The following is an 8,837-nucleotide window of genomic DNA, read 5'->3' on the forward strand; positions in this document are numbered from 1 at the left end:
AAATAAGTGCTTTGAGGGAAAGGTGAATTCTACTGCTTCACTCTGAGGCCTCCATTGGTTCCTATAAATAAGACAGCCAGCTTGCTGCTTTGATTTATATCCTACCTTAGATTTAAGAGGCATACACAGTGCTCCTTTCTTCTAGTTGTCTGTTGGAAGAACAGCCCTATTAGAAAGGGGCCTGACACTGACAAGTGAGCATCCATGTCTTAAGCTAAACTTAAATCTAGTCTTCCTTGTCCTCATCCAACACCTTCATCACTGCACCCGCTCTCAAATTATATTTTCCAAGTGGAATGTGCTATTAACATTTTTACCAGTCAAAACAGCCCGTAAAACTATTTTATGTTTCCACCTTTATGCACACTTATTAGCAGCAAGTGAATGAGAGTAGGGTGTTTTTTTTTGCCAAACATCAAGAAAAGAGATGTGTGTATAACTTTTTTTAAAAGGTTGAGTATCAATATTATAAGAGGTCTGGTGGAAATAATAGGAAATGGAAAGGTAAAAAGAAAGGATCACTTAAAACATTCATTTAACAGTCATGCTACAAATCTCCAATAAATGTGTTAAAAGCATCAGCCATCAATGTATCATGCCTTATTCCCTATGGGTTTTGCAGTGCTTAATTAACAGATATAAGACATATACAGAGAGAACGCTTAGGAGTCCCAGCAGCAAGTAGATGTCGTATGGAAAATTTATTTTCTGATCCTGAATACATTATGGGGAGATAGTATCAATGATTTTGGAATTTTGCTTTTGCACAATCCTATTTATTCCGTTTGTGTCCTTTTTTTCTTTAGGCACTCTGGAGAAGTATCTGCAGTGCCACCTTGTTGCATAAGACTGGGAGATGTTATGTAAATCTGCTTCAGAGTGTGTCAGCCACAGCATTCCTAGCCCCTACACAGAGATAGGCAAAGCCCAAACCTAAGACTTTGGTGTTGCTGCATTTTCAGTTTACTTTATAATTACTTTTAAAACATAAACCTGGATACAGTGCTCCATGCTTTAAGGTACAATTCCACCTTTTAAGTTGTTAAATATGGAATTATGTTTGGGATAGCTAAGAAGAAAGCAAAGGCACTTTCATTTTTTGGGGTTAATATTGTTAATAGCAGAACTTGCAGCTATGGCATTTCCTACCGAAAGAAAAAGATATTAATACTTGTCACACCTACTAGTGTAAAAAATAACTATCCTAAATCACAGCCACATGCAAGAAGTAGGGTGGAAATTGTAACTTTGTCCCTGTGGTCTCATAGACATCTGAAGTCTTCTATGATGTACAACCAGGTATGGACTTTGGATGCAAAATTGTTGCTCACTTCTGGCCTCTGTTCATTGACCGAAGTTTTCCATGGTTTTAGAAGGGTTTTTCCCCCAACTCCAGTGATGTAACAAACAGGAGATAATTAATGATTGAATTGGTAGATTCCTTCAGGTTCTCTATCATTGACTCAAACTGGGGTTAAGCCTTGTGGAAAGCCATGTTTTGAATATGTTTTATTAATTAAATTACAATTAGCAGGGCTGTAGTTTAGTACAGTTTATTACACTGTACTAATTTAAGTCTCCACATTGTTCTTAAGGACCATTATACTGGACATTCAGAATTTTTTACATTGATACAGATAAGAAAAAAAGAGAGAGAAATGTGTGCTTAATTGCAGTAGAAATGGTCAAACATGGATCACCCTTGCAACACCTACCAGTGTTGTCTGTGGATAGAATGATATCTGCTAATTCTCCCTAGTTTTAAAGGAATAAAACAGTAGAAGACACGTTTGGTCAATTGTAATCGATTTATCTCAGTAGTGTCACATAGGCCAGCCAGGCAAATTGTAAAATTGATGGTGTTCTAGCATTCAGACTTCCAAATTCAGAGTTCAAATGTCACCTGGTGACTGGGTGGTTTAATTGTGTTACCCATCAGTAAAAATAGCCTTGGAATTTTAGCATGCTGTTATATGTGGGCAAAATACAGCTAGAGATAATAAACCAACTTAGTACATTAAAAAGTGCTATACATGTGATTAATTATCATTAATCATGCCAAGTTACAAGTGTTATATTCTAAGGGGAGTATATCCTATAAAATGTGCTATAAATATCCATTTTCACTGTTCTTTGTGCTGTGAGCCAAGTTCAACATTTTTATTTTGCAGAAAAGGGACTCAGATTCTTAAATGGCTTACTGAGATCAAATGTTACATAATTAACACACAGAGACAAGACACATTTTGAGTGCCACAACCTCCCATTTGAAGCTTTTAAATGTCACTCCACAAATCAAGAATACACAGAAGCATACTATAAACCAGTGCTTTTCATCCTTGGCAACTTTAAGATGTGTGAATGTCAACTCCCAGAATTCCCCAGCTAGCCATACTGTTTAAAGAATTCTGGGAGTTGAGGTGCACACATCTTAAATTTGCCAAGGTTGAAAAACACTGCTATAAATCAATATGCGGTTGTTTATGGTGTGAAGTTTTAAAGGGAGCTTCTTCAAAAGGCAGTTGAAAGGCAGTTTGAAGGCAGTTTTGTTTTTGGTCACCAGTTACAGTACTCGGAAAGAGCACAAGTCCTGGGAGGACTTTGTGTATTAAAGGGTAGTCAAATCCACTTGCCTGTTGTATGTAACAAATGTTTCAGACATGTTGCAACATGGAGAAACAGGATAGGCAACAGTAATTGACCCTGGAGAAGTAGCAACAAAATCACTTTGGGTTTCATAGAAATAAAAAGCAGGAGATAGGTGATTATCATTTTAAAATTGTATTAAGTTCCAAGAGCAGAAGTATAGAAGTATAAAGAAGCTGGGATTAAAATTTGCATTGATTCTCTTTTAAAACACTTGACTCTAAAAAGTGTTAATATAATTATGATGCTATGTTCAGGCATCAAGCTGAGCTCAAATGTGATTAGGGTTTAGTGTGTTACATGAGCATAGTTGATGTGAGTTATTCAACAAACTGTGGTTGAGGCACTGTGGGGGGGAAGGTCATCATCCATGACCTTCTGAAGCAGGATTGGCCAGTATGCAAAATATTTCCCTGCTGTTTCCTAAAGCTAGGGAATGATAATGAAGAGGGATCATGGGATGGCTATGTAGTTGGACAGTATAGAAGTAGAAAACTTGGCAATGCAGCCACTGCCTTGCCTCATAATTCTTTTTTATTTCCAATTTCCAATTTATATTTATTTATTTATTTCCAATTTATATTTCCAATTTTTGATTGTTTTGGCAGGGAGGAAAAAATACCCAAAATAACACTGATGATTGCGCAGGGAGAGTGGCACAGTTGCTACTTGATTCACATCTGAAGAGTTGCACTTTGACTTCAGGAAGGGAAACATTGATTTCAATTGACACATCCATCTTCACCCATCTTACTAAATACCTTGCTAAATGCAACTCAGGCAGACTAACAAAAATTAAAAACCAGTACATTAAATTAGGAACAACCAGAGCATGCCATGGCCATCAAGGAAACTATGCAACCTATAGTACAGGTTCAACTATTCTCCTGATCCCCATGCCAGGTTTTCTGAAAGACCTGCAGCAAGTGAAATTGGTCAACTTAACTTTGGGTGTTATGGTGTTGCAAAGGAAGAGTGTCACACAAGAAAGTGTTCTTCTGCTGTAAGAGATTTTTGTAAGGCAGGAGTCATCACAAAGTTCCAGAGGGCATACTTCCAGCCTCTCTATTTTCTGTGTAGTGGTTTTCCAAGAATTATGCATTCCCATAGTATGACATTGACACAGTGGTAGTGTTAGTTTAAGGCTGATGCAGCCCTCATTTTTGGAAGAGACTTGGTATCAGTTTTCAATTTGGAAAAGAGATTCAGGGAATATCTTTCTACATGTGCAAAGCAGCATCTGAAATTATCTAAATTGATTCAGATGTCAAGTTAATTTGGCAAGTTAATTTGAATCAGAGTTTTGATTCCTCACACTGAATAGTTACATAGCCATAATGGTCTCTGATGAAACACAACATATCCAAAACATGTATTAGAAGATTGTAAAGGGAAAACTTTCTCACGGCTTGGATCACATAAACTATTTGGTGCAATTTATGTTTTTTTTTAATAACTGAGTTCCCAAAATAAAATTCCAAAAGTTCCATGACATTTTTTCACATAAAATTATTTCTTTTTCCTCTCCCAGCATTGTATAGAACAATTCAATATTATTATCCATGATATTAAAACTTAGATTGAGCCATTCACCAACATTTACCAGCATGAAGAGCCATGGTAGTGCAGTGGTTATAATGTAGTATTGCAGGTAACTCTACTCACAGCCAGGATCTTGACCGGCTCAAGGTTGGCTCAGCCTTCCATCCTTCCAAAGCTAGTAAAATGAGGATTGTTGAGGGAAATAGTCTGACTCTGTCAACCGCTCAGAGAATACTATAAAGCACTATGGAACAGTATATAAGTCTAAGGGCTATTGCTATTTACCTTTATAAAACAAGTTCAGAATCAGGTGCTATTCAGCAGGTTCTGACAGATTCTGGAGAACTGGTAGCGGAAATTTTAAGTAGTTTGGAGAACTGGCAAATACCACCTCTGGCTGGTCCCAGAGTGGGGTGAGAATGGAGATTTTGCAGTATCCTTCCCCTGCCACGCCCACCAAGCCACACCATGCCCACCAAGCCACGCCCACAGAACCGGTAGTAAAAAAAAATTGAATGCTACCACTGTTTAGAATGGTTTCCTAAGGAGCTCTGCATTGTTTGTATGTCTCATATAATAAGATGACAGTTCAATATATCATCACAATGTTTACCTTACATCTGTTAGTCTAAGGACAAGGATTCTTTTCATTAGGAGATACAATAGTCATTCCTGTGAATGTATTCTTTACTTCTTTACACAGATTTCCCTTAGCTAGTTGGGTTAAATAGTTAAGGCTCCAGGCCAGAAAGCAAGAGACTGCTGAGTTCAAGTTCTCCCTTAGCCATGAAAACCAGCTGGGTGACTTGGGGTCGGTCACTCTCTCTTAGCCCAACCCTCCTCAGAGAACGATTGTTGTGGGGGAAATAGGAGGAAGGTGTGTTGGATATGTTTGGCATCCTGAAGTTATTTGTAAAAATAATAAAGACAGGATAAAAATAAAATAAAATGATAAAATAAAATGACCTATCTTCGCGTGGGTTGGGGATCTCAATCATATCTAGTCATGTTGGCTGGGAATTTTAGGATTTTTAATCCCAATATATATCTGGAAAACATCTAGTTGAAGAAGCTTGCCTTAACATTCGTTAATATTTCTGTGTAGGAAAATATGTGATCGCCCAAGCGGTTATGTCTGTCATATATCTCATGCCTTTTGGAAAAAGGTATTGGTTGGGTTCATTATTCATGCGAATTTAAACTATCATGCTAATGAATAATGGTATGGTATGTTTAGTTTTAGCACAGCATTTTGTGTAAAGCCAGGCATCATGGTATAGGTCCATAGGATATAGCTTAATGCAGTACCTGAACCCAGTTATGGTGGCTTTTAAAGTAAGTCAGGCTTAAAACATACTATGGCTTCATGTAATGCATAATCCCAGGTACCAATAAAGGAGAATATTTGTAGCTCAGGGTTGAAATGAGGGGACCTTAGCTTTCCAAGCTTGCTTGTTTTATTGCAGACATTTCATTACCCTAACTAGGTAACACTGCTAGCACTGATGATGTTATCTAGTTAGAGTAATGAGAGGTCTGCAAGAAAACAAGCACAAGGACCTCTCATAATCCCAAATCTCTGTACAGAGATCCATTTATAGTACACTGCTTGGTGCATTCTGCATGTACTTTTGTGGGATGAAATTCCTTTTAAATTCAGTGGGAAGGCTGGCTATCCACCATTCTATTGTTCTTACTTAAACAGAAAACATTTGTAAGGAATATTCATTTGGCTTCTTTGGAAATAAAAATAAATGGCCAAGTTGTTTAGCTTTGCAGAACTCTTGAACCACCGAAAAAGAACATTTAACAATCAAGATGTGAGACATATATAAATATAACTTTTTTCAAGTGTTAACAGTTTTATTAACTTATAAATATAAAATACGAAAGCAAATAGTAGGAAACAGAAGGGAGGGGAAGGGGAAGAGAGACGTGTAGAGAAAAAGGGAAAAAAGAAAAAAAAAAGGCATTGACTTCCGACTCCCTCTGGGGCAGTAGAATAAGCCATTAACATCAAACCTCAACTTTTTACTTTTCCATAATAGTATAAACTAGCCATTTCTATAACAACAAATTATCTAATCAATAAAACCCAAAATCAAAGTTTCATTCTTTTCACCTCAAGCACAAAGTCCAGAAGTGGTTTCCAAGTAGAAACAAAAGTACTTATATATATATATATTTTTTATGAAAACAGTCAGTTTAGCCATCTCTGCTAACTTCATCAACTTTTGCAGCCATTTGTCCATTGTAGGAATTGAAATATCCTTCCATTTTTGTGCATAAAGTAGTCTTGCTGCCATCAACATATATAAGATAAAAATTCCAATTTTCCCACAAGTCTTTTTCCCTTAAGCCCAGAAGAAAAGTTTATGGTTTTATCTTTATATTCACTTTGAGAATTTTCTGTATTAGAATATGAATCCTATTCCAATATTTATTTGCTTTATCAGATGTCCACCATACATATAAATGTAACTTTTGTCTTGAATTATTTTAGAATGCTTGCCATTTGATATTTTTATTGGGCCACAAGTCTATGGCAACCTATCTTAATTGTGGCAATTTTCAGGATAAACTTTAACCAGAATTCTATAGCCAGCATACTATTAATTAAAATAGTGGGAGTTGAAAGTCCACACACCTAGGAATTGACAAAGTTGGGAAATACTGGCATAAATAATTGGTGTAAATTAACCCAGAGCACCTGCCACGAAATATGTTCAGAATTTGGCTTTATAATTATGTTAACATAATAGGGTTTGGCTCAGTGGTGGGTTGCTCCTGGTTCGCACCGGTTTTTACTGGTAGTGAAAAATTTTAGTAGTTCAGAGAACCGGTAATAACATTGGCTGGCCACACCCCCGAACCGGTCCCTGGCCCAGTCGCCACTCGCTTACCACGGCCACCTCATCAGAGGCTTTTTTTTTTTTTTACTTTTAAAAAGTACATTTACATTTTTTCTACAACCTCTTCGGCTGGAAAAAATACTTTTAAAACTTTTTAAAAAAGCCTCTGATGATCGCACGGCTCAGCTGGGATCTCACAGGCTTTTAAAAGCATTTTTTTCCTGCAACCTCTTCAGCCGAAGAGGTTGTAGGGGAAAAAAATGCCTTTAAAAGCCTCTGGCGATCCCAGCTGACTTGCCTGATTGTCAGAAGCTTCTAAAAGCATTTTTTTCTACAACCTCTTAAGGTTGTAGAAAAAATGCTTTTAAAAGTTAAAAAAAAAAGTTGACCACACCCACCCAGTCACATTACCCCCCCACAAGCCATGCCCACAAAATAAGCCACGCCCACAGAACCGGTAGTAAAAAAATTTAGAACCCAGCCCTGGTTTGGCTGGAAAACATTAAAAAAAAAATCAAAATATATTCAAATAGTGTTAGGGAGTGCTTCATGTTGGAGGTGGTTGATAGATTAATATCAGATCCCACCTCCCCACCCCCATTCTACTCTCTTCCTCCCTATCTTTTAGCTACTATGTTTTGTATTTTATATTTTTGTAGTATTTTATTTATATAGCTTTATCTTTTAAGAGTTACCCTATGGTATGATGAGCAGCCAAAAAATTTGATAAAATAAATAGAAGTAGTGCTAAACTACTGAACTGAGTAGTTCAGGGGGACTGAAACCACAACTCACTTTGAAATGGAGAGATGGCTGAAGGTATAAACGTGACCTATCACAGAGCCATGCTTGCTGTTTCACCAAAGCTAAGAGCATTTTTCCCCACTAGGACAGCCTCATATACATTACTTGAGTATGGTGTGGTGTGAACCAGATCTGTTGTGAATAAAGGAATAACTATTGTTTAGTTACTTGGCATATGATACATGATTCAGAAATGGAGCATTCTGTAATAATGTCTCAGTTCAGAATGTGACACCCCGGGAAACAGATAACTAGAAGCAGGAAGCTGGAATTGGTAAATCTAAAATGTTTTTAAGATTCCTCTGCTTTGTTGGAAACAATTGTTTCGTGGGAAACGATTTAAGAATATGTTTCTCATACATTTTCTTGTACATTTTGTAAATAAATTCCCAGTGATCATTCCTATCCAGACAAAATCTAGCTATGTAGCTCTACCCCTGGACTTCTCCTCAGTCAGGAAAAAAGGGTACTTTTATTTTTGAAAAAAACCTTCCAGTATTAAAAATTTGTGGAAAGACTTTTAATTCCCCAACATTGTAATTAATGGGGGAATTCATGTACCACACATTGCCAATTTTTATTGATAAGGTCCATTGCTTGTGAAGCAAGTAATTTATATGTGTAATGGAATTTAGAGCTGACATTGAGAAGGTATGAGAGACCTTTTAAGAAAGTCTTGGACGTGCCAGAGATAGAAGCAGGCATGAGAAAGAAATTCAAAATAGCCCCCCCCCATGATTTTGGCCCTGTTTTCAAGATTCTGTCATAGCTACAACAAAACAGGTGGTCCTCAACTTACGACCACAATTGAGCCCAAAATTTATGTTGTTATGTGAGAACTTTGTTAAGTAGCTTTGCCCCATTTTATGATTTTGTCACAAGTGCAATTGTTAAATTAGAAACAGGGTTGTTAAGTGAATCTAGTTTCCCCATTGAGGGGATCACATGATTCCAGGACGCTGCAACCATCATAACTGTAAATCAGTTGTCAAG

The sequence above is a fragment of the Pituophis catenifer genome, unplaced genomic scaffold (assembly GCF_029215685.1).
Source record: "Pituophis catenifer annectens isolate HBS135680 unplaced genomic scaffold, rPitCat1.0.hap2 SCAF_1, whole genome shotgun sequence".
In the NCBI taxonomy this organism is placed as follows: Eukaryota; Metazoa; Chordata; class Lepidosauria; order Squamata; family Colubridae; genus Pituophis; species Pituophis catenifer.